Source organism: Hemiscyllium ocellatum, unplaced genomic scaffold (genome assembly GCF_020745735.1).
Source record: "Hemiscyllium ocellatum isolate sHemOce1 unplaced genomic scaffold, sHemOce1.pat.X.cur. scaffold_644_pat_ctg1, whole genome shotgun sequence".
Classification (NCBI taxonomy): Eukaryota; Metazoa; Chordata; class Chondrichthyes; order Orectolobiformes; family Hemiscylliidae; genus Hemiscyllium; species Hemiscyllium ocellatum.
In genome coordinates, this window is record NW_026869149.1 from 267,787 (window position 1) to 295,021 (window position 27,235).

At 44.8% G+C, this 27,235-nt stretch overlaps 1 long non-coding RNA gene across 1 annotated transcript; it reads right to left on the minus strand.

The window, feature by feature from the left end:
• Positions 1-27,235, minus strand: LOC132814057 (uncharacterized). The gene is made up of 5 exons (XR_009644273.1): positions 27,132-27,235; positions 13,180-13,284; positions 10,446-10,601; positions 6,626-7,070; positions 1-777 (listed from the first exon to the last, which is right to left on the minus strand). It is a non-coding gene; the product is annotated as an uncharacterized LOC132814057 (long non-coding RNA).

The following is a 27,235-nucleotide window of genomic DNA, read 5'->3' on the forward strand; positions in this document are numbered from 1 at the left end:
TTTCAATTCATTTCTTTTAGTTTTATTTATTGTGGAATAAACAGCTACAACATTTTAAAAACAAATTCACAAACCTTGTGTTAAAGATAAATGTTAAATAAAATCCATCAAACCGTCCCTCACTGAAAACTGATGTGGAAGTGCATTCGCCTGCAGAATCCCTGCCCTGCCCACTTCTCACTACCCAGGCTCCATGGCTGTATATATACCTGGGAGATAGCAGCAGGAGGCTATTCGGCCTTTCAATCCTGCTCCACCGTTCAATGGGTAACAGCTGACCATCCAGCTGTCTCCTGTTCCTGCTGTGTTCTAATCCCGTTTTATGACTCTACCTCGAAGAACTATATCTGAGTCCTCCTTGAGCTTCACTGCCTTTTGTTCCAGTGATGTTGCGGTGTTACTGTGTGGGTGTAGGCAGGGGTGATGTGATGGTGCTGCCTCCTGGAGGATGCACTCAGCGTCCCTCACCATCCTGCAGTAACATCAACGGGGTTTCAGCAACTAGAGATAGAAACCGTTTCCAGGATATGGGCATCACTGGCTCAGCCAGCATTTATTCCCCATCTCTAGTTACCCTTGAGAAGATGGTTGTGAGCTGCTGTTTTAAACCATTCACAGTCCATTTGGCGCAGAGAGACCGACAATGCTGTGAGGAGAGGGTTGCAGGATTTTGGCCAAGTGATTCCCCATGTTTGGTTCTTCAAATGCTGGTTAACTTAATCACAATCTGCACATGGCTTTGAGATTTCAGTCTGCAAACCTTCACCATCTAGCACCCTGTATAAAGGAATATGTACAGATTAGAAATTCAGAGCAGACAATTCTAGTTTCTCTATAATATCTTTTTTCCCCTTTCTTCCCCAAAAGCTGTTACCCTCCAGCCCACTTACTCTCTCCCACCATTCTGACTCTGCTGTCCCTAATGTACCCACCCCCATTCTCATGGAGTTACTGGTAAACAGATCCATGCCACCACTTCCCGTCCCTGGTTAGACTCTGCACCCTTTCTGGGTTCACTTCCTTTCCCTTCAGTTGCTGCAAGTCAATAATGTAACAGCAGAATGAAACAGAAAGGGAGGTGGCAGATCCTGGACAGAAGAGGAACCTTCAGTCTGGGAGAATGGGTCAGATCCTTCTTTGTTTCCCATTGGTGAATTCCCAGCACTATGACAAGTTGGGGATGAACTTGGGCCCATGTGGGTGTGGTGACACTTTGAACCCCCAACCCATCAATACTACAAGCTGATTGGTTCCTCCTCCAGCCAATCACAGTGTCAAATGCTTTCCGCTAATTCCTCCAAAGCACATGCTCCAAAATCCGCCCATATTCTGTACATGTGCAGTTCTGGGCTTCCCCTCACACGCGTGCTCCCTGCCTCAGGGATTGTGGGAGTTTTAGTCCCCATGAAGCCACTGGAGACAAGTTTCTGGATAGTGAATGAAAAGTGGGCTGGAGGGTGTTGTGTATAGGATCCCCATTCAGACACACAGGACTTGTGGGCTGTTACTGGGTTTTACTGAGACATCAGCTTCCACAACCTGATTTCTGACGTAAGGAACATAGATTCAGCCAATTGCTGGGTGGGGAGGTTAATAAGGGGTAGCAGATTTTAAGCAGATGTAGCTCAGTGGTTAGCACTGCTGCCACACAGCGTCAGGGACCCGGGTTTGATTTCAGCCTTAGGCGACTGTGTGGAGTTTACATTTTCTCACCATGTCTGCATGGGTTTCCTAGGGTGCTCGAGCTTCCTCCCACAGTGCAAAGATGTATAGGTTAGGAAGATTGCCTATGCTAAATTACCCACAGTGTCCGTGTATGTGCTGGTTAGGCCATTAACCATGGGAAATGCAGGGTTACAGGGACAGGGTGGGTCTGAATGGGATGCTCATCATAGGGCTGGTGTGGACTCGATGGATAAGTACCTTGTTTCTGCAATATAGTGTCTCTATTCTACTCTCATGAAGAAGAATGAATTGGCTCAATGTGTTGCAAATCTGTGGAATTCCCTATTCAAAATGCGGTGGATGCCAGGACAATGAGCAGATTTAATGAAGAGATACAGATGTTGAATTTGCAATGAGTTGAAGCGTGAGAGAGAGCAGGTGGGAAAATCCAGCTGAGACCAAGGTGAGCTCAATCATCACCGTATTAAATGGTGGGGCTGGTTCGAAGGGCTGCATTGCCTCTCCTGTGCCCAGTGCTCATCTTCTTACGGTAATAACTGGAAAGCTGCATCCAAAACTCACCACATTCACCAAAGGAGATTTTGGAAAAAGCAGGATAGTCAGGTGGATTCGCGTTCCAAACTTAGATAGTGAGGAAGCATGTGGGAGATAATGATTTTGCAACTTTAAACTGAGGGGAGACAGTGATTTATGGGTTTAGACTGTGTCGTACATTCACACCGTCCAGAATACTCTGTTGTGAATATCTATCCTATACTTTACTACAAAGCCAAGGTCTTTGACAATGAAACGCAAAGCACCCAGGAAACTTCGCCTCACCTCGTAATCTGATAAAAGACTTCTGATAAATCTGGTTGAACTTAGAACACAGCTGGAAAGCTGGAAGATTAGATCCAATCCCAAGATCCAGTGCTTAAACAAAGGAGACTACAATAGGATGAGGCAGAAATTGGCTAATGTAGACTGGAAGCAAAGACTTTACCGTGGGAAAGCTGACGGACTGTGTGGGAATACCAAAGCAATTTTTCGAAATGCTCAGCAAAAATATATATCAGGGAAAAGGAAGGACAGTAGAAAAAGGCACGAATGGCTCAGGAAATAAGGGGAGTCTATCAAATTGAAATAGAAAGCATACAAATTGGCAAAGACCAAGGAGAAACTAGGAGATTAGAAAAACTTTAAAGATCAACAGAAAGCTAGATGGGATTGGGGGCGAAAAGTGATGAGTAACTGTCCTCAGGGCCAGAATAGCAGCTTACACTGCTAGAGGGGAACCTATTGTGTGGGGAACATATGGCCTCTGTAATTGTTGAAGCAATTAATTGTGACCATAGAGATAATCCTGATCAAGTTACAAATCACAGCACACTCCAAAAACTTGTGGTTATACTCTGTTGGATTATAACCTGGCATTGTGTGATTTGTAAATTTGTCCACCCCACCCTAACACCGGCTCTTCTACATCAGAATCCTGACAGACAGCCCCACTGAAACTGAAGCGCCTGTCAGATACCTGATTGAGCCACAGGGATGTGGGGTAGGGGTATATGGTTTAACCACAAAGTGCTAAACTGAACTAGACTTTCTAACTGACCGTTGCCATGGAGATAATACTGAGAGATAGTCTCTGTTGAAAGTCCCAAACCACAAAGGTATAAGAAGGGGAGCTTTACATCGGACAGGCGGGGAGTTACCTGATGCTGCCTGGAGGTGTTTTGCATGTACACTATCCAGGTAACTGCCATGTCCCATCAATAAAGACTCTAAGAGGACCTCTCAGAGCTCTGTGCCTAGTTATTCCTATCCAGCAGGGTTCAGGAATATGAGTACACCGCAGTCAGTCTTCACAGTGGAGGATACGAAAGACATGCCAGTAATTGATAAGGAGACTGAGGAAGGTGAGGACCAAGAAACAACCATTATCACGAAAGCATTAGAGCTGGGCAAGCTAATGGAGCTAAAGGTAGACAAGTCTCCTTGCCCTGATGGGATACGTCCCAGGATACCAAGAGTTAGTGGGAGAAATAGCAGATGCACTTAGAGTCATTGCATCCCTGCAGCAGAGACAGGGCCTTTGGCCCAAACTGGTCCATGCCGACCAGAATGTCCATCCACACTAACCCCATTTCCCTGCACTTGGCCCATCTGCTTCTGACCCTTTCCTATCCATGTATTTATCCAAATGTCTTTTACCTGTTGTGAGAGTGTACCCACCTCAACCACTTCCACTGGCAGCTCATTCCATATACATACCACCCTCTGTGTAAAACAGTTGCCCCTCAGCTTCCCTTTTATTCTTTCCCCTCTAACCTTCAACTGATGCCCTCCAGTCCTTGATTCCCTGGGAAAAAGACTGAATGCATTCACCTTATCCATGCCCCTCATGGTCTTATACACTTCTAGAACAGTACCCACTCAGTTTCCTCTGCTCTAAACAAAAATATCCTCGCTCGTCCAACCTCTCCCTATAACTCAGGCCCCTGAGCCCTGACAACATTCTTTTAAATTGTTGTGCACTTTTTTCGGTTTAATAACTGAAACCTACACTGCATTCATCATATTTCCAGTGTTTCCCCACGGCGCTGGAACCGACGTGACGACGCCAATGGATTACAATCCATGATCGAGAATGAACTCCTTTACAATAATCCCGCTTTCATAGTATTTCCCATGGTGCAGGTATCCTTGTGTCTTTCTGGTTGTATGGTTAATTAAAGACTTGTCCTTCTACAAAGCAAAGCTGTGGCTTAATTGTTCCTGGGAAACATGCCATGATTTTTCAGACTTTCAAAAACAAACAAACTCTCCCTCCACAGTCACCACCCTAACATGGACTTGGCTGTGTCTCAGTAGTTTTTCCGGTGACACTCTTATTTGGAATATTCGCCCATGGACAGAATACACACCTTTCCTTCCACATGAAGAGTCCAATGAATATTCAGATCGGCACGGATCAAGTAACTATCAAAACTGAAAATGAGGTTCAATTTGAATTTCTCATCCACAAATCTACCCTTTCGGTACCCTACAACTGAGAAAACAACTCACCATATTAATACAAGATGGATCTTTATAAGACAATTATAGTATTAAATTGTAGTTTCATGTTTCCCAAAGTTTTAACTCTCAGTCTAACAATTTCTCTTTCTTCTGTGAACTGAAATCCAAACCAATCTCCTCACTCCTTCCTCCACACCCAGTTCTCACACTCTCTCTCCTCTCTTTGAATTCAGTTTCCTAGCTCTTGTCTGCGGACTAAGAACCAAATCAATGAGTCTGACTCTGAGTCCAGCAGGGTGGGGCGGGGGGTGGGGGGCGTTGTTGGTGAATCCTCTGATGACAACCATCCTGCATACATTGCTTCCTGCACACTCTGGCCAAAACCTGTCTTACTAAAATGAACCAAATTAGAACTCGATATGCAGGCCCATCTTTGTCACTTTCCATTAAAACCCTGAATCTTCTCAAAAGAGTTCTGATAACTTTCTACAAAATGCTGCACCACTGATAGCCTGATCACATCTCAGGGGCGCCAGGAAACGGGCCATTCCCCTGGGTCCTGCTCCAAGGGAGAGGAAGATGCCAATGACAGATTAATCCTTCACAAACACAGCCTCCTTCCCAGGCACTGTGCATATTCCCACAATTGACCAGCACTGTGCCCATACACTGGCCTCCCCTCCTACAGTACGTGCTCCCGATCATACAGGAGTCCGGGAGATTGACAGCAGCTGCTCCCCAATATATCAGAATCCCGACAGTATGGAAACTGGCCCTTCGGCCAAACAAGTCCATACTGACCCTCCAAACAGTAACTTACACAGACCCATTCCCCTACCCTATATTTACCCTATATTTAACTAATATTATGGGCAATTTAAAATGGCCAATTCACCTGTCCTGCACATCTTTGGGATTGTGGGCAGAAACCGGAGCACCCGGAGGAAACCCACTCAGACACAGGGAGAATGCACAAATTCCATTTTTGGCTGGAATCAAAACCGGGTACCTGGTGCTGTGAGGCAGCAATGCTAATCACTGAGCCGTCTCTATGGACGGGAAGGGGCGAGGCTGGAGAACTGGGGTAATGAGATTGTAAACAATGAATGAATGTGGAGGACACTGGGGGATGGACAGGTCAGTGAGGGACAGGAGCAGTGTAGCAGCAGGAGGGGATCCTGGACAAACTGAGCAATGGGAGAGTCTGACAGGAGAGAAACTACAGGAAGGTTCTGTTTGGAGGCTGAGGCAGGAACAGCTGGGAGACAGTATGGCCTGGTGGCTTGGGCAGGTTTTCTAATCAGCCTCTTCAAAGATGCTGTTCCTCAACTCTGAGCCCGATCCTCCTGGTCCAGAGGTAAGGACACTGCCACTATTTTCTGGTGGGCAAGGGATACGGGGACTGCCTTTCAAAAAGGAACTCGCCTGTGTTGGTGACATTAACAAGACTCAATACACAGTCACTGACAAAATGCTGGTGTACTTGAACTTCATCCAGAACATTAACACCTATAACTGGGTAACGCAAAACCCGATATACAGAGTTAAATCCTGGATATTAATAACAGATTTGTGCATGGGAAATCATGTCTCATGAATCTGACTCAGTTTTTTTGAAGAAGTAACAAAGAGGATTGCTGAGGTCAGAGCATGGACATGATCTACATGGACTTCAGTAATGTGTTTGACAAGGTTCCTCACGGGAGACTGGTCAGCAAGGTTAGATCGCATGGAGTACAGAACTGGCCCGAAGGTAGAAGGCAGAGGGTGCTTTTCAGGCTGGAGGCCTGTGACCAGTGGAGTGTCACAAGGATCGGTGCTGGATCCACTACTTTTCGCCATTTACATTCATGAATTGGATGTGAACATAAGAGGTATTGTAAATAAGTAGGCAGCTGACACCAAAATGGGAGGTGTGGTAGACAGGGAAAAAGATTACCTCAGAGTACAAGAGGATCTGGATCAGATGGGTGATGGGCTGAGGAGTTCAGGTTAGAAGAATGCGAGCTGCTGCATTTTGGAAAAGCAAACTTTAGCAGGACTTAGTTTATAATAAGTTCCTAGGGAGTGCTGCTAAAGAAAGAGTCCTTGGAGTGCAGGTTTCCTAGTTCCTTGAAGGTAGAGAAGCAAGCAGATAGATTAGTGAAGGCGGCAGTTGGTCTGCTTGTCTTTATTGGTAAGAGCATTGAGTGTAGGGGTTGGGAGGTCATATTGCGGCTGTACTGGACATTGATTCGGCAACTTTTGTAATATTCCATGCAATTCTGGTCTCCTTCCTGTCAGATGGATGTTCTCAAACTTGAAAGGGGTCCGAAAAGAAGTCCAGGATGTTGCCAGGGTTGGATAGGCTGTTTTCCCTGGACCGTCAGAGGCTGTACGGTGACCTGAAAGAGATTTTTAAAATCAGGCGGGGCATGGATAGGGTAAATAGACAAGATATTTTCCCTGCGGAGGGGGGAGTACAGAACTAGGGGACTGGGAGGGGAGGGTAGACAGAGAGGGGGTGGGCGGAGGGTCAGAGGGTGGGTGGATCGAGAGGGTTGGGACAGAAATGGGTGGGGGCAGAGGGGGAGATAGAGAGGGGAGGCACAGAAATGGATGGGGACAGAAAGCAGGATTAGAGAGGAGGGGAACAGACGGGGGGTGTACAGCGGGGGCGACCGACGGAGGGGAGAAAGAGACAGGTGTGCGACCGACAGGGGGGGACAGGCCAACAGATTGTGGGATAGACCAACGGGGGGGGGGGTGCGAACGACGAGGTGGGGGGGGCGACAAAGGACTGACCGACAGAGAGCGGGGGGGAACCAGACAGAGTGGGGGGAGACGGGGGAAACAGAGAGGGGGAAGATGGAGAGTTATTTTATAGATCTACAACTCAACCCTGTTCGTGTTTTCTCCTCCTCACCTTACTTCCCTCTGAAGGGCTCAGAACAACTGCATAGTTCCTGGAAAGTGGAGTTTCACTGAGATCAGGTGCTGAATGTGGCATTTGGGAGAGTGACATTTAATGGAATGCGCTGGTCAATAAATGGACTCTGGTTCGACTCCACTGTCTGTGTGGTGTTTGCACATTCTCCCTGTGTGTCTGGGTGGGCTTCCTCTGGGTGCTCTTAATTTCCTCCCACAAATCCAAAGACATGCAGGTTAGCTGGATTAGCTTTGGGTAATGGTAGGTTACAGAGTTAGGGTGGAATGCTGTCCCGATGTTTGGTATGGTCTCATGGGCCGAAAGGCCTTCTTCCACACTGTGGGGATTCTGTCACTGAGTATAGGGGTTAGGAGGTCACGTTGTGGCTGAGTAGGGCATTGGTCAGGCCAGTGTTAGAATACTGCATTCAATTGTAGTCTCCCTGATTTCAGAAAGATGTTACCAGAAAAGGACTCAACCTCTTAATGGCAAGTTCCTGGGAAGTGTTGACAAACAAACAGACCGTGCAGTGTGGGTTGATAGTTCCTTGAAAATGTGGTTGAAGGTAGACAGGTCGGTGAAGGTGGTGTGCGGTATGCTAGCTGTTATTGGGCAGTGCATTGAGGATAGGAGTTGGGAGATCAGGTTTCGGTTGTACAGTTTATTGGCTTGGCCACCTTTGGAATCCCCAGACTGCTTTCAATTCCAGTCTCCCTCTTACAGGAAAGATGTTGGGAAATTTGCAAGAGTTCAGAAAAGATTTACAAGGGTGTTGCCAGTATTGGAACATTTGAACCATAGGGAGCGGCTGAATAGGCTGAGGCTATTTCCCTTCAGCACTGGACACTTTAGGTGGCTTTATCGAACTTTATAAAATTATGAGGAGCTATGATATGGTGACTAGTCATGGTTTCTTTTTTCCCAGGGTAGTGGAGAACAAACGAATAATGTAAATCTTTTTCCAAGGTGAGAATGACATATTCTAGAGGAGAGATGGCAAGTTTAAAGGATATGAAAACCGAACCAACTGCAGATGCTGTAAACCAGGAAGAGAATCAGAAGTTTCTGGAAAAGCTCAGCAGGTCTAGCAGCAGGTGTGAAAAGAAATTAGAGTTAACGTATCTGAGGAAGGGTGACCAGACCCGAAACTTTAACTGAGTTTTCCTCACAGATGCTGCATGACCTGCTGAGCATTTCAACATCTGTGCAAGTTTAAAGGGAGTTGTTTGGAGTATATACCCGAGAGGAACTTTATGGAGTTTATAAATTGAAGTGAGACCACATCGGGGAGTAATGACAGAAGTTTTGGTCCCTTTAGTTAAGGAAATACATCATTTCATCAGAGGCATTTCACAGAAACCTGACTGGGATGATCCATCGTTTGCAGGGATTATCTTTTAAGAAAAGGCTGAAGTGGTTGGGACTCCACTCACTGGATTTGGGAAGAATGAGAAGGGATCTCATTGTAACATGAAGGATTCTTAAGGAGTTTGACAGGGTAAATACTGAGAGGATGTTTCCCATCATGAGGGAGTCTGGAACCAGATTCTGGGTCAGTCACGGAATCACGGGTTCTGTTTTAGATTCGTCAAGATTAAGGCAACACCGACACGGGTAAGGGGTTTCAGTAGCAATGGAGCTGGGGTGAAGTGGAGACAAGCAACGTTTTAGAGATTGGAATTCCTGGTGTTTGTGATTGTGTAGACGACTGATCAGAAGGTCACCTTGGGGTTACAGATATGACAGCAATATTGTGAAGAGTGTGGTTCTGTCTCAGACAGTTTCCAGGGAGAGGGAGGGGCTCAGCAATCAGGGAAAGGAATTTGTAATAGCAACTGAAGGCAACGAGATTAACCACTACAATGTTTCATTGGAGGAAACTGCAGCCAATCGCCTAGTGGGAATGTGATGAGCAGTTTGATAACTGAGTAATGGAGAGGGATGATGGGGAGGGAGAGCTGGGCATTGTCAGTGTACATGTGAAACCGAACACGGTGCTTTTGGACGATGTCACCTCCTGGCTGTATGTAGGTGAGAAACAGGAGGGACCAAGGAGAGATCCTTAAGGGACACCACATACAAGGAATTCAGAAAGGAAAGGGAGAGTCGGGATGGAGTATGTGTTTGCACCAATGGTGGGTCAAATTTTTTTTGTAGCAGAATGGGAGAGAAGGACATAAAGAGAAAAGACAGACAGATAGAACAAGGAACAATATTTGTGAATTGGTGAGGGGGAGTGGTGAGGAGGCAGTGCAGCCCAACTCCAAAAACACTATTTCTACATCAGTGACATCACCCAACTCACCCTAGTCTCAGCTCATTTACTGAAATACTCGTCCATCCCTGTGTTATCTCCAGACTTCGTTAGAAAACACACTCTTGGCCAGCCTCCCACATTCAACGTACATGCAATCTCAAGAGTATCTAAAACCCTACTGTCCAAGTGCTCACTTGCACCAAAACTTGTTGATCCACCAACAAGCAACAATTTAAAATACTCACCCTTGATGTAATTCCTGGCTGTGAACATCCCTGTCTCCCTGCACCACACAACCTGTGAGGCCCCGACAACTCAATTTCTTTCAGACTCCCAACGATGTGTTTATTCATTGCTTCACCTGTCTGGCTGTTTCTACTGTTGCCAAGGCAACACTGTCTGGAATTCCCACCCTAACCCTCTCAGACCTGCTTTCCTCCTTTAAGGTATTCCTGAAAACCTGTTTATTTGGCAATTCTTTTGATCACCTGACCTTATATCCCCATCTGTGGCCTTATGTCAGAAGCTCTCAATAGTATTTTTGTGGAATTGTAAACGTGATAAAAAAACAAACTGTTGTTGATTTACACATACATTGTCAACTCTTCACTGTCGCTGAGTGAATAATCTATAACAGCAGTTACCCAACCACATTGTGGGAGCACCTTCACCACATGAACTGCAGCTGGACAGGAAGTCAAACATCACCTTCTCCACAGGCAATGGGGCTTTGGCATTAATCACTGGAATCTGTGGAGAGAGAAACACACAGTTGATATTTCAGGGAGTGTAAAATGCATTATAATGGAGGGAAAATGGGGCAGAATTTGGATTTTCAAATTTGTGTTGTACAATGTACACTAAGTTCTGTAAAACCTCTCATTCCATACCGTAAAAATTTCCTCTTCCTGGTCAATATGTCTTTCCTTCCCCCTGCCCTGCACCTTCACACATTTCCAATGCCTTGGTCACAACAACACTGTGCTGTCAGTGAAGTTTATCACGTGGTTGGGTATTGTCCCGCCCCTCATTCACTACGATTGGTTGAAGGAACAACTAGCACCTCTAGCCCCCGTTCCCCCACCCCATCAATAATCTGAAGCCCATTGTGGGCTGGAGCATGCTCAGTGCTTCCTGCTTTTGCTGCTGTTCATCAGGTATGAGAGAGAGAGGGCTCATCCCTGTTTCTCCTGATGTCAGACAATAACAACAACCACCTGCATTGTATGGAGCCTTTCACATTGACAAATCTCCTAAAATGCTTCACGAATGATGGAAACGTTGATTAAAGAACAATTTTTAGATACATCTTCAAGGCGGACAGAGTGGGGGTGAGGGAGGATATTCCAAATGTCTGGAGCTGCCGAGGACACAATCGTGCAGTGATATAGGTGGGCAACAGCTTATAATGGACAGAGTTAGTGGCTAACCATAGGTTAAGAACCCCATGTCGAAGCCCCCTACCCCACACACCAGGCCTTGTTCTCACAGCCTGTCATTACACACTACCTATGGTTAGCCACTAACAGTCTCCATTAACAGCGAGTCACCCTCCCCCAGCCATATCGTTATCCACTCCTTTATCCAACCGTTCTTCTCACTCTATCCCCACCTATCCTTTACTCCTTATATCCTCCCCCCACACTATCTTCTGCAAATAAACTGACTTTTTTTCCCTCAGTAACATCTGTTCTGTGGAAGGGACACCAGATCTTAAACTTTAACTCTGATTTCTCTTCACAGATGCTGCCAGACCTTTTCCAGATCCTCCTGGTTGTTGTTTCTGTTTTACATCTTCCGCAGTTCTTTTGGTTTTAATTTACCGGGAGTTTGTAATTCAGGTCCTACAGCCTCTGTCCCAGTCTCTGATGTCTCTCCCACCCCCACCCAGTGACACTGCATCTGTACAGCTCATGGACAGGTGTCGTCTTGCTGGCCACACCCCTCATTCACTCCCATTGGCTGCAGGGGCACACAGACTCTCCTCCCATTGGTCTGGAGCTGCCGTCAAGCCGGGCACCATTGTCATGAGAGTGGACCGCTAATCCCTCTCCCTGCCCTGGGATGAGCTTCATCATTCACAGTGAATGGGGAAGTATCACAGAGCACAGGGGCTGGGGGCTATTCAGCCCATTGGGGCTGTACTCTCTCCCTCTGGAGATGCTGCAAATCTGTCCCAAGTACCCTCCCATGAGCCCATAGCCTCCCAAATCTTTCCTTAAAAAGTAAAATTCCAAGTCTGTTTCAGCAGGTATTCTGAAACTGTGTCGTTCAGACTGTTCCAGATGCTCAGAACTTACTGAGTAAAATAGTGTTCACATTTTCACCTTGTATTATTTGCCAATTACTTGAAAGTAGTTATTAAAAATCGTGACAGGGTTAACAATTCCTCTCTCTCTTTGCAAATTCAAGACCTTGGAACCAAATCTGCACCAGATCAAAATCACTGCTTCACCTTCTCAGCTCCAAGGGTAATTATCTGTGCTTCAGCTAGCTCTGCACAAAAAAGAGGAATGCATCTTAATTTATTAAGATCAAAGAAACAGACCGTCGGTCCAAATCGTCTGTGCCAACAAGGAATCCTAAACTAATGGCTATTGGCCTGCATCCATCAAAACCCTTCCTATTCCTGTACCCAATTGGAAGCCTTTTAAACGTTGTGATTTTTTTCAGCCTCCACTACTTCATCTGGTAGCCCCTCCCATACACACACCACACTCAGCTTGAAAACGTTGCCACTTAGATCCCTTTTAAATCTTTGCCCTCTCAACTTAAACCCATGTGTTCTAGTTTTGAGCCCACCTAACCTAAAGGAAAAGGTCGCCAGCTGCTCACCTCATCCACGCCCCTCGTGATTTTATAAATCTCCATGAAGTTACCTCTCAGTCTTTGACTCTCCAGATAAAATAGCCCCAGCCTATTCAGCCTCTCCCTGTAGCCCAAATCCTCCAATCCTGGCAACGTTTTTGTAAATCTTGTCCAAACCTTCTCAAGTTTCACAACATCCTTCCTAGAACAGAGTAATTCAAACTGAAAACAGAATTCCAGAAGTGGCTTATTCAATGTCCTGTCCAGCCACAATATGGCGTCCCAGCTTCTGTATTCAATGCATTGACCAATAACGGAGAGCGTTAATGGAGTCCCATTTGCCAACGGTTCACCATCATCCCTCTAAATCCTCCCTCTTCATGTACCCAAACAGATGCCTTTTAAAAGCTGCAATTGTACTAGCCTCCACCCCTTCCTCTGGCAGTTCATTCCATACATGCAACGCCCTCAACATGAACAAGATGCCCCTTTGATCCCTTTTAAATTTTTTCCCTCTCACCTTTTTATCGCACTCATCATACATGATGGAGTGTCCTTTCCGAGTTTTCACGTCGCTCGTCGACAAAAGACAAACCCCTATCCAGCGAAACCACAGCTGAATGATCTAAAATGGGAACGATAAAACAAAAAAGGTAAAAAAAGTTAAAATAATAATGCGAAGCAGAATCTCAAGCGAGGACAAAGATGAGCTAGGATTATTTACCGTATTGACTAGGTAACCACTCATCATTTGTTGTGTATAGCGTGCCCTGTTGATTAAACTAACACCAGATTACCCCCCACCAATTACCTAAGTGATCTAAAATACTACAACTTTATTACTAAAACAGAAAAAATTAAAATATTAAACTAAAAATTAGTTAAAACCAACTAAGAACTATAGAAGCATTAAAAACATTAAAAACCTTAAGATTTCCAACCTAAAACTTAAATAAATCGAAGGGAGTTATTAAGAGTCCATAAAAGTCCGGAGGAGCTCGAGAGTCAATGACAAAGACAAGTTTGCGACATTCTGTGCAAAGGATTTAAACTTCGCGATCCCGAGGGTCTTCATCAAATCTGAGTTCTTTGAAAACCATTTCCCTCGGGCTCCCATCACAAACCCATAGAAGGATACTTTTCCTTTACCGATAAGGTCCATTATCTCCTTCTCAAGCTGTTGATATTTCTTCGTCTTTTCGTCCCAGGCCCCTTCGAGGGAGTTTATTTGGAGATCAGACCTAACTGTTACATCTATGACAATTATCTGCTGCTCCTTCGCCACGATGAGGTCCGGTATCCAGAGTTTCCCGGCCTCATCCTTAATGCTAGGTTCCACATATATTGTCCACCCGTATTTCTTGATATATTTAACTAACTCCTCAACTATTCTGTTGTGTCTCTTAATCCTCATATTTTTAACAAAGGGACACCAACCAGAAATATGTGCTATTGTTTCCGAGGGATCATTACATCTTCGGCAACTTTTGATGTTAAATGGCCTGCCATACGATAATGTCGCCCTTGTTGGATATAAATTCGTTCGTAATAACAGTGAATTAATCACTTTGGACGTTCTCATAGAGTCTGTCCTCTTCAACCAGTTATTGGAGATACTATCGTTCTTGTAGTAGTGTGCCCCTGCCCCTTGACAGGGGAGGGCCATCCATTTCTGTACTTCTATAGTTCTCCAACTTGCGTAGTTAGAACTCGCAAATTCTTCCATCCCTTCGTCTTCTTCCATAATGGTATCTCCAACATTCGACCCTTGATTGATACACGGATTCCAGATGTTCTCCAATACCTTTAAACTACTCATTTTCCGCATCTTCTCCTTCACACTACTGCCTTCAAAATAAAATGAGGCATGTAGTATTTCATCCGTCGAATTCTGTAGTGTACCATACTTCCTCAGAATCGAAATCGGTATGAATACTGACAGACGATTTAATGCCAGGCCACCATCACGGGCTTTTGCATAAAGCACCCCGTCCGTAATAGATTGAGGAAGATGTAAGATTTCCTTCACCGCATTTTTAATAATATTATCTAGTTTACTAAGATAGTTAAGAGAAACTTCCGCTAAAGTGAGATAAAAATACAGTCGAGGGAAAAAGTATGTTTTTAAGATCCCAAGTTTCTGGCCAGGTTTTAGAGGGGACCTTTTTAAATTCTCCACCCATTCCTCTAACTGCTTTTCCCATTCGGTGTTACTGACTCCCACCCATGGGTCAATTTTGGCCCCAAGATACTTGTCAGTAGCACCCTGTTCTATAAACTGTATAATCCCCCATTAATACTCCAATTTACTACATCGTTATATATAAAAGTTTTATTTTTATGGGTAAGATAAAAGCCCTTGGTTTTATTAATATTAATCCCCATTCCGGTATTATTACAAAATTTCTCCACTATTTTCAAATTGCACACCATTCCCTCATAAGTTTCACTAATCAAGGCAATGTCATCTGCGAACGCAAACGCTGCGCAGTGACAACCATTTCCATCCTCCCCAAGGAATATTCCTTTTTGTTTCTCTTCAATTGTGCAAAGTAAAGGATCCATAACTATGTTAAATAAAATTGGTGATAAAGCATCACCCTGTTTTACCCCCCGTAAAATGGGAATATTCCCAGTTTTACAGTTAGAACCCTCTACTTGGGTAGAATTATTATCATATAAGTCTATTATCAATTTAATAAATAATACCGGAAGGTGAAGCCTTCTTAATGCAGTAATAATTAATTTGTGTCCTATCGTGTCAAAAGCTTTTGCCAAGTCTATAAAGACTACAGCTAAATTTTTCTTCCTCTTCTTGACACCTTTCATAATATTCTCAAGGATTTTAATATTTTCCTTGCATCCTGAGATACCGGACATAAAACCTTTTTGACGTTTGTTTAAACTTATTACCTTATTAAGCCTACCTGCCACGATTTTAGTAAAAAGTCTGAGCAGGATTGGCCCGATAGTTATTGGCCTCCAATTATCTATATCTTTAAGTTTATCTTCACTGCTCACTTTTGGGATTAATACTGTTCTACTAGTTTTTAACCTATCTGGGATCCTGCCACTTTGTAGCCAAATGCTATACACCCTAGGCAGTATTAAATTATCTTTATTAAAGACTTTAATAATCTCCTTTAACGTTACCCCATCTGGTCCTGCGGCGGTGTTCACGTCCATCGCCCTTAAGGCCTGATCGACTTCTTCCACCGTCACAGGACCAGATGGAGCAACATCCATGGATTCCTCTCTTTGATTTTTGTATTTGGCAAAACCCCTTAAACTATTTTTCTCATTAATAGTCATTAGTTTTTCTTTAAAATATTCCTCCAGTTCCTTCTCGCTTAGGGGACATTTACTATTAACCGGGGCTCCCATTAAATTTCTTGCCAAATACTGCCTTTTACTTTTATACAAGACTTGTGCCTCTTTAAACTTCCCTTTTTTCCCACTATATCTCTTTAAAGCATTGTTTACCTTCCTATCTTTCTTTCGTCCATTCTCCTTAGTTTTGGTTTTTATTCTATTATTACCACTTATTTTACTCTTCCTATCATCCTCCTTCCTCTGTCCTAATTTACCTACAATCTCCCCCATAATCTTATTAAACTCTTTGCAACCATTTTTACCCTTCTTCAGGTCTTCCTCCATTATTTTTATCAAATCTGTAATTGAGCTATTTGGACATTCCCTAACATCAATGATGTCCTGATTCTCCTCTTCTACGCTCCTATCGGGTATCAGGTCACTTTCAATTCTATCATTATCCTCTCCTTCCTCTTCATCAATACTGTTGGGGAGCTCCTCTAAATTTAAATCCTTCTTACTAGATTTATTTTTCTTGTTTATTAATCGTCTCTTGTCTGATATTTGTTTTGCAGTTTTAGACCCCATCCTATCCGTTATCAACTTATTAATGTTCCTGCAACCACTAAATTCAGAATCCAATTGTTGCAGCATTTCAGTTTCCTCTCTGGACCATATACCCCTTTTATTTCCATCGTTATTCCCTATTTTATCCGCCTTACTCCCTTTCCTTTTCTCATTTCTTAAACTAGGGTGTGCATGCCTTTCATGCTGTCCCAGACCTCTGGCCGATTTAAATTTTAATGAGCACAGCTCACATTGAAAGGGTTTCTCTGAATCTTCCTCTACATTCCTATCATTAACGTTACTACAAATACCTCTACTACCATCCCCATCTCTTTTACATTTCGGATAGTGGCACGCTACTGCCTGATAACTACCCTCCCATTTACATTTGCTACACCTTATCCTAACCGATTTAATCCCTCGACATACTTTTAAATGCTTTCTAAATAACCCAGTAGTATTGTAGATGTTATTACAATAACTACATTTAAAATCTTCTATAGGGTAATTAATTATAATTTCTAATTTATTAGTTTCTCTATTGGACGGGTGGTATAATCCTACCCTCATCTTCCCCCTCTTGTCTCTCTAAAACTCCACTTCGATTAAAATTAAAGGGCCCTTTAAAATTCGAATTAAAAATGATCCGGCTCTTAAATGGACTTGGCTGTAGAGGGGCCTTCTCTCCCAGCACTGTTTTTCGAATTTTGTCACTATTCTGGACTATCTTAAAGGTTTCCTCGTGCCTGCCCGAGGACAACCTTGCTGGAATAATTCGTAGGGTCTCATCCGTCTGTGTCTGAATTGAGACGGATTGTACATTCCGATATTGGCTCGCACACTTTACACACGGAGCCGCCAAAAGCCACCGTGCGGGGCGGTTATTTACCCGGTCTCCCACCCAACCGGATACTTTGGTATCAGCCATAACGCCTTCGCCAAAATTTTGTTTCCCGTAGACCGACAGGTCACCAGCCGTCTCGTATCTTTTCTACCAGGTCGTATTAGCCGAACTATATCGAGTAATGCTCAGACAACGGTTAAAACGATCAAGCCGCCGTGGCGCAAAGCACCAGTAAAATCAGGTTAAAACCAAAGATAAAATCGATGGTAAAACACTGATAAAACTAGACTAAAACGCCACTAAAACAGTTAAAATCGCCCCCGTCAAGAGCTTCCTCGTATAGTCCGTTGCCAGGGGGAACCACGAGGAGGTTCGACCTAACTTTGCACTCGGTAAAATACGTAAAAACGAATGCAAAGGTGATTACGCAGACACCGGTCTGAGACCAAAAGCATAAAAACACTGTAGTCACATCCCCCCTTAAGCCTGTACCCTCTAGTTCCGGACCCACCGAACTTGGGAAAAAGTCCCTGACTGCTCACCTTATCCTTGCCCTTCATGATTTTAGAAGATCACCTCTCAGCCTCCAAATCTCCAGGGAAAATAGTCCCAGCCTATTCAACCTTTCCCAATAGCTCAAACCGTCCATCTCCGGAAAAGTCCTTGCAAATGTTTTCTGAACCCTTTCAAGTTTCTCAACATTATTCCAAGAACAGGGAGATTGGAACTGAAAACAGAATTCCAGAAGGGCCTTCATCAGTGCCCTGTCCAGCCACAATATGACATCACAACAGCTGCATTCAATGCATTGACCAATAACGGGGAGCGTACCAAATGCTGCATTCACTCCCCTGCCTACCTGGGACTCTACTTTCAAGGAACTATGAACCTGCACTCCAAGGTCCCTTTGTTCAGCAACGCTCCCCAGGACATTACCATTAAGTGTATAAGCCCTGCCCTGATTTGCCTTTCTAAAATACAACAGCTCACATTTATCCAAATTGAACTCCATCTGCCATTCCTTGCTCCAGTGGCCCATCTGATCAAGATCCTGTTGTATTCTGAGCTAACCTTCTTCACTGTCCATGACATCTCCAATTTTGGTGTCTTCTGTAAACCTACTGACCATACCTCATATATTCACACCCAAGTCATTTACTTAAGGGCCCAATATCCATCCTTGCAGCACACTGCTGCTCACAGACCTCCAGTCCGCAAAGCAACCCTCCATCATCATCCTCTGTCTCCTACTTTCAAGGCAATTTGGTAATGGCTTGCTCTCCCTGCATTCCATGTGATCTAACCCTGCTAACCAGTCTGCTTTGTGGAACCTTGTTGAATGTCCATATAAACAACATTCACTGCCCGGCTTAATCAATTTTCTTTGTCACTTCAAAACAGTCACTCAAGTTAGTGAAACACAATTGTGCATGTACAAAGCCACAGTGAGTCTCCCTGATCATTCCTTACCTTTCCAAATAGATGGATATCCTGTCCCTCAGAATCCCTTCCAACAACTTGCCTGCCACTGATTCAGGCTCACTGTTCTCTTGTTCCATGGCCTCTCCTTACCACCTTTTTAAAATAATGGCACCTCACCTGTCGTTATGAACGATACAAATATCACAGGAGAGGCCCAACAATCAGTTCCCTAGATTTCCAGAAAGTTCCAGGATACACCTGATCAGGTTCCAGGGCTTTATCCACCTTGATGCGATTTAAGACATCCAGTCCCACCTCCTCTGTAACATGGACACTTTTCAAGTTATCACTGTTTATTTCTCCAAACTCTCAAGCTTCCATATACTTCTCCAGTAAAAATGACGAGAAATATTTGCATATATTTCACACCCTCTGTGGGTCCATAGGCAGCCTTGTTGACCTTTAAGGAGTCACGTTGTCTGGTCCAGTTAATCTTTTGTCTGTGATATATTTGTTTAATCTCTTTGGATTCTATTCCAGGACATCCCAGAAAGGCCTACTTCACGGACCATAATTTTCCCCTGACTAGATCAACAATGCCCTCCATCACATACCCTCCACTTCCCGCACCCCTGCCTTTACCCCACCCCTCCAGCCACAATAAATAACATAACCCTGTGGTCTTCACCTTCCATCCCAATAATCTTCAGATACAGTGCATTAACCTCTGTTATTTCTGCTACCTAAAGTCAGACACCACCACCAGAGACATATTTCCATCCCCAACCCTATCTGTGTTCCGCAGAGACCATTCCCTCTGCACCTCCCATGTTCGGTCCACACCCTCCCACCAACGCACGCTCCACACCCTTGACCCTCCCTTGCTGCCATGGGAGATGTAAAACATGCGGCCACGCCTCCCTCTGACCAAGACCCCAAAAGGATCTTTTCACATCAGGCAGAGATTTGCCTGCACATCCCAAAACCTCATCTACTGCATCTAGACACTATGGAAAATTCAACATGGTTCATCCAACTAACCTACACATCTTTGGACTGTGGGAGGAAAATGGAACACCCTAAGGAAATCCTCACAGACACTGGGGAGAATGTGCCACCTTGAACACAGATAGTTGCCCGAGGCTGGAATCAAACCCAGGTCCCTGGTGCTGAGGAAGCAGCGCTAACCACTGAGCCACAATACTGTGGGGTCTTCGGTGCTGATGTGCTGCCCCACTGATACCTCAGTCACTCACCCTGCCTCATTTCCTAAGAGGCAGTGATGATGTAGTGAAATTATCACTAGACAGTTAATCCAGAGACCCAGATAACGTTCTGGGGACCCGGGTTTGAATCCCATCACAGCAGATTTTGGAACGTGTATTCAATAAATATCTGGAAAAAATAATCTAGTGACGACAAGGAATCCATTGTTAATTGTTGGAAAAACCAATTTGGTTCACTCATGACCTTTAGAGAAGGAAAATGCCATCCTTAGCTGGTCTGGTCTGCATGGGACTCCAGACCTATAGCAATGTGTCTGCTCTCTGGGTAAATGCAGCAATAAATGCTGTCCGAGCCAGTGACAGCCTCATCCTGTGAATGAAGAAAACACGTCAGGTTTTGTTCCTTCTCTAGTAGGAACATCCTACAAACTGATTTTGAAATGTTCTCGTACACACTGAACAAATACCTTTCCATCCAAGCCCTTAACACAACAGCACTCCGAGGCTATGTTAGTAAAGTTAAAACCACTTATCATTGCATCCATATTATTCTTACAGATAACTGAGGTCTCCTGGTAAAATTGTGTCTCAATTCCCAGCTGACTATTGGGAGAGAGTCTATAATACAATCCCAGTAAGATGGTCATTCCTTTCTTATTTCTCAGTACCAACCAAATAACTTGCCTGGAGGTATTCCCAGGAATATCCTCCCGAACCCAGCCAGAATGCTATCCCTAATCAAAGATGCCGCTCCCCCGCTCTGTTTCTCTCTTTCTATCCTTGCTATTGCATCTATACCCTGGAACATTAAGCTGCTAGTCCTATCCATCCCTGAGTGATGCCTCTGTAATTGCTGTAATATCCCAGGCACATGTTCAAAACCATACCCTGAGCCCACCTGCCTGACCTGTCAGGTCTCTTGCACTGAAATAAATGCAGTGCAACTGGTCCGTCCCACCTCATTCTGTGACTTGCTCTTGCCTGCCTTGACAGTCTGACCGGTGAACAGTACCAGCCTCAGACTCACCTCTTTTCTCACTATCTCTTTAGGTTTACCCCGACTCCCTCACTGGTTTAATGCCTCCCAAGTGGCACTAGCAAATCTCCCTGCTCGTCAGGACCCCATGCTTTCCCCTTCCTCTGCAATTGGTACCAATGTACAATGTCCTCCCAATGGTTAATATCCCTTTTGAGAATATTCTGCTCCCTCTGAGAGACACTGGCACCAGGGCAGCACCACCCCATTCTGATGTCTCACTGTCAGCTGCAGAAACGGCAGACTGTGCCCCTGACTAGAGAGTCCTCTATCACCATCGATCGTATGGAACTGGATATACCTCACATTATGTTAGAAGCCAGTCTCAGTACCAGTAACTTGGCTGTCAGTGCTACATTCGCCTGAAAGTCTATTACCACCTACATTTTCCAAAACAGTATACTTGTCTGAGATGGGGATAGCCACAGGAGACTCCTGCAGTACCTACCTACCCCTCCTAGCTTTCCTGGACGTAACCCATCTACCTGACTGTATCTACAAAATCCTGCAATCCTGAGACTGCCACCTATCGAATTCCCGAGCTCCTATCAATTCGTCACTGCCTTTAATCACTCCTCCACCAATCCATGCGATCCAATAGGATTTGCAATCACACTTCCTGCAGACATCATCAGGATCATTGAAACTCTCCCTAATCTCCCACATCCGACAGGAACAGCACGCCACTCTACAACAGGCCATCTCTCCGCCTTAACAACCTACAGACCAAGACAAAGGCACAGTCTTACTGCTTGATAAATACTGCCCGAGAATAACTTAATGCTTACGTTTCATATCTTAAACATTTAATCAAGAGACCGTAAGACATTAAAAAGAAATCCTCACCTGACTCATGATTGTAGATTTAATAAAATAAAACTGACTAAGATTGATATTTGAAGAGACTGAAACTCACTGAGCTGATCCCCAGCTCTGAGTACTTCCAAGGGGGAGGTCCTCTGAGGGCAGCTGTGAAATGTCACTGTTTCTCTTCTCTGCCCACTCCATTAACTTCACAGCAAGTCAGCTTAGAGAGGTCATTGCTTGGTTTTATTCACTTGGGGTTGCCTTTGCTGCCCAGACTAGTATTTATTGTCCCCCTTTACTTGTCTTGGAGAAAGTGGTGGTTAACCGCCTCCCTGAAATGCTGCAGTCCATGTACACCACAGTGATGTTTGGACAACAATCCCCCTCTGGCCCCACAACCCTCCCTGTCTCTGGAAGCCCCTCCCCCTTCAGAAATTACATTTCTGTGGCATAAGATTTTTATTTGGATTCATTTTTGTTTAATAAACTCCCTCCCCCCACTAAAAAAAAGTGAAATATTTCGCCCCCAAACAAATCTGTTGATTGACCTTTTGGAGAGGCCGACACATGGACGTTGCAGTATTTTATCTCACATTGTACACGTAGAATGACAGAACATTCTTTTAAACATTGCTAAAAAGGGAGGCAATGGCTTAATGGTATTCCTGCCAGATGAGTGACATGTGCAATGTTCCGAGGATTAGGGATAGAATCCCAACATGGCTGATGGTGGCATCGGAATTCAATACAATCTAGAATGAAAAGGCAAATGATGACCATGAAACTATTGTCGATTGTTAGAAAACCCATCTGGTTCACTCATGTCCTGTAGGGAAGGAAACTGTCATCCTCACCTGGTCTGGCCTACATGTGACTCCAGACCCACAGCAATGTGGTTAACTCTCAACTGCCCTCAGGAAAAATACTTTAAAAACTGTTAACAAATACCCGCAGGTATCACTTAAAAACTGACTGTTCCCATTGGGAACACGTGAATTTCTGAACGGCCTGAACTAAAACTGAGTTTCAACTTCACCTTCTCCCTGTCTCCCCTCGCTCTGTTTTCATCTAACTCCAAAACACTCATTGAGCCAAGCAGCCCTCACAGTGCAGCCCTGTCATTGTCATTGTCTGCTCACACCTACACTGCCCTCAGCCTCCTGTACTGTTCTAATGCATCTCAATGGGAGCTCAGGGACAGCACCTCATCTTTCAATTCAGCCCTTTGTAACCCAGAGTCAACATGGACCTCAGCAGTTTCTGAATGAACAGACAGTTGTCAGAATCTGAAACATTCCACCTGAAAAGGTACTGGAATTTGAGTCCAAAAGGACTTTTAATGGGAACTTTGCAGGTAATTGAAAATATGAAGTTTACAGGTTAACATCATGAAGTGGGTGATTGGGTCTAATCTGAGAGTTCTTACAATGAGATGAGGTATTATTTGGATAAATCTGTACTCCCTCTCAGGGCAATATCTCCTTCCTCAGCTGCAGGGCCCAGAACAGAGCACACACCCAAAGGGTGATCCAACCACGATTTTGTACATCTTTCCGCTTTACAAAAGCATTGGAGATATTTTCCCACAAACAGAACAAACCTTTCTCCTTCCACAGTTAAATGCCAATGATATTCAGATCCTGATGACTCCATTGACTGTAAAAACTTACTTTTGAGATCCCAACGTCAATTATTCTGATTTAATATCCTATGAAATGAATTCACAAAATACTCAGTCAATACAGGAAGAATATAAAGACATACTTTTTTCTTGGTATGTGCTTGATGTGTAAATGCCTCTCTTTAAATCGTACACACCCGCCCCATCCTAGGAAGGGGACATGTCCATGCCCCTCACTGTACCTTGCCCCCAATAAAGATGGCGGCCATATCCAGGACCTATCACCGCCTGAGGGCCACAGCCATTTTCCCATCTGCTGCAAACTCGGAAAAGAGTTTCTAATTCAGACTAACAACCCGCACAGAGTGTAATTAAAACTTCCCAGTCTAAAGTGACTCATTATCTCCCTGTCTCCGAGGCCACTCTCCCCTTCCATGTTTGCCTCTCCCACATTCACCAACGGCCGAGTCACGTGGCACTGCACAGGCGGAGTTACTGGTGACGTGTCATCCCACTGGCCACGCCCCACATTCACTCCCATTGTTTGGATGACCAGCTGGTTCCACTTGGTCCAACAGTCCCACCCCCTTTGCCTATTGGTCCGAAGCTTCCACCAATCAGCTGGACCCCATTGTGAGGTCAGTGGTGGGATCCTCCCCCTGCCTGAATCAAACCCGGAAGGTGGATGGATGGTGTCAATCAGGAACAACAAGCAGGAGGTGCTGGGAAAGCTCAGCAGGTCTGGCAGCATCTGGGAACAGAATCTGTCCAGTGGCCCTTCCTCAGAACCGATGGGAGCTGGGAAAATTAGAATCCTGACAGTGTGGAAACAGGCCATTCGGCCCAAAAAGTCCACAGCGTCCCTCCGAATGTATCCCACCCAGACCCATTCCACTACCTGACCCTATTACTATATATTTCTCCTGACTAATGCACCTAACCTACACATCCCTTAGCATTATGGGAAATTTAGCTTGGCCAATTCAACAAATCTGCAGATCTTTGTACTGCAGGAGATAGGGGTTAAAGAGTAAATAATGGGCAGGTACAGAACCCAAAGAGAGACCAGTACATTTGGAAAGACAAAGGAGTGGATTATGATCAGGCTGGGATGGTGCATAGCTGTTAATGGAGGGGACAGGAACCGGTGTCTGGCAGCATCTCAGTGGTGGTAATGGAAATGGCAGAAGATGATCCACATTTTGCTGCAAAAACAGACCCCGAGCTTCCAGCTGCCTGTCACTTTAACACACGAGCCTTTGAAACCCATACATCCAACTGCAAGGATAGAACCCTCCCTAAGTTCTTACCTTCCACCCAGATACAACACATCATCCTCTGCCATTTCTACCACTTACAATCAGACCCCACCACCAGACTCTTAAGGAGTTTGACAGGATAAATCGTGACAGGATGTTTCCCATCATGGGGGAGTCTGAAACCAGCTTCTGGGTCAGTCACGGAATCAAGGGTTCCGCTTCAGATTCATCAAGTTTAAGGCGACACCGACGCGGGTAAGGGGTTTCAGTAGCAATGGAGCTGGGGGAGGAGGAGACAAACAACGTTTCAGAGATTGGAATTCCTGGTGTTAGTGATTGTGTAGATACCTGATCAGAAGGTCAGCTTGGGGTTACAGATATGAGAGCAATATTACAAAGAGTGTAATTCTGCCTCAGAGTTCTCAGGGAGAGCGAGGGGCTCAGCAGTAAGGGAAAGGAATTTGTAAGGCAATGGGTTTAACCATTATAATGCTTCATTGGAGGAAACTGCACCTAATTGAGTAGTGGGAGGGTGCTAAGCAGTTTGATAACTGAGTAACAGTGGAGTAATGGAGAGAGATGATGGGGAGGGAGAGCTCTGCAACAATTACTGACTGAGCTGGTCCGGTCCTAAAGGATATAGCTGCTCAACTGAGTCTGCAGCAGGTTGTAAGGGAACCAACAAGAGGGAAAAACATACTTGATCTCATTGTTATGAATTGACCAGCTGCAGATACATCTGTCCATGACAGTATCGGTAGGAGCGACCATCACACACTCCTTTTGGAGACAAAGTCTTGCCTTAAAGTTAAGAAAAATCTCCATTGTGTTGAGTGGCACTATCACTATTCTAAATGGGATAGAATTTGAAGAGATGTTAGATCTTAAACCGGGGTACCTCTGAGGCACTGTGGGACATCAACAGCAGCAGAACTGTACTCCAGCACAATCTGTAATCTCATGGGTTTGTACATCCCGCTCTCACCCATCACAACGGACAGGAAAGGAGGGCATGCCATGAGCAGCACCAGGCATACCTAAAAATGAAGTGCCAACCTGGTGAAGCTACCAAACAGGACCATCTGCATATCAAACAGCATCAGCAGCAAGCAATAGAGTGAAGTGATTCTACATCCAATGGATCAGATCAGAGCTCTGCAGTTCTGCCACACCCAGTTGTGAACGGTGATGGACAATTAAACAACTCACTGGAGGAAGCATCACAGATATCCCCACCCTTACTGATGGACGGGCCTCACATATACAAGCACCAGATACGACAACAGCATTTGCTCCAGAACTTGCCACCCACCAAGCCAAGTACCGCTCCAGCACTGGCATCGAACAACAATGTAGAACAGGCATGTTCAACACAAAAACACAGGGCAATCCAATCCAGGAAATTTCCCTCTATCAGTCCACACTCGATCAGCAGTAAAGTGATGGAAGATGTCACCAACAGGGCTACCACGCAGCAGCTGCTCAGCAACAGCCAGCTGAGTGACACTCATTCTAGGCTCCACCAGGGCCACTCAGCTCCCGATTGTGTTACTGCCCTGATTCACAACCTGACAACCAGCTGAATCCCAGAGGTGAGGTGAGGGGGACAGCCCAGTCCCACTCCAACACCACTATTTCTAGCTGATTCTACCCTTGTCTCAGCTCATATACTCTCATCCACCTTGTGTTATCTCCAGGCTTCAGTAGCTAAACACACTCCTGGCCAGCTTCCCACATTCAATCTCCCTGTCATCTCAAGAAAAACTAAATGTCTGCTACCCTAGTACTCCTTTGTACCAAAACTTGTTGAACCTTCAAAAAGCTCCTATTCATAATCAACAGCATAGAGCCACAGAGATGTACAGCATGGAAACAGACCCTTCAATCTAACCTGTCCATGCCGACCAGATATCCCAGCCCAATCTAGTCTCACCTGCCAGCATCCGGCCCACATCCCTCAATTTAAAATTCTCACCCTTGATGTAATTCCTGGGTGTGATCATCCCTAGCTCGCTGTATCTCACACCCTTTGAGACCCCGACAACCCATTCTGTTCGAGACTCCCAATGATCTGTTAATTCATTACCTCACCTGTGTGGCTGCTTTTACAGTTGCCAAAACAACAAGGTCTGAAATTCGCAGCCAAAGCCTCACAGGTCTGCTTTCCTCCTTTAAGACATTCCTCAAAATCTGCTTATTTGGCAATGCTTTTGGTCACCTGACCTAATATCATCCTTCTCTGGCCTTATGTCTAAAGTTCCCAATAATATTTTTGTGAAATTATAAGCAGGATAATGTAACTACAAACTGTTCTTGATTTGGACATTATCTTCAAATCATCACTGTTGCTGTAATGAATAATCTATAACATCTATTACCCAACCACATTGTGGGAGCACCTTCACCACACAAACTGCAGCTGTACAAGAAAGTCAAACATCACCCTCTCCCCAGGCAACAGGGCTTTGGCATTAATCACTGG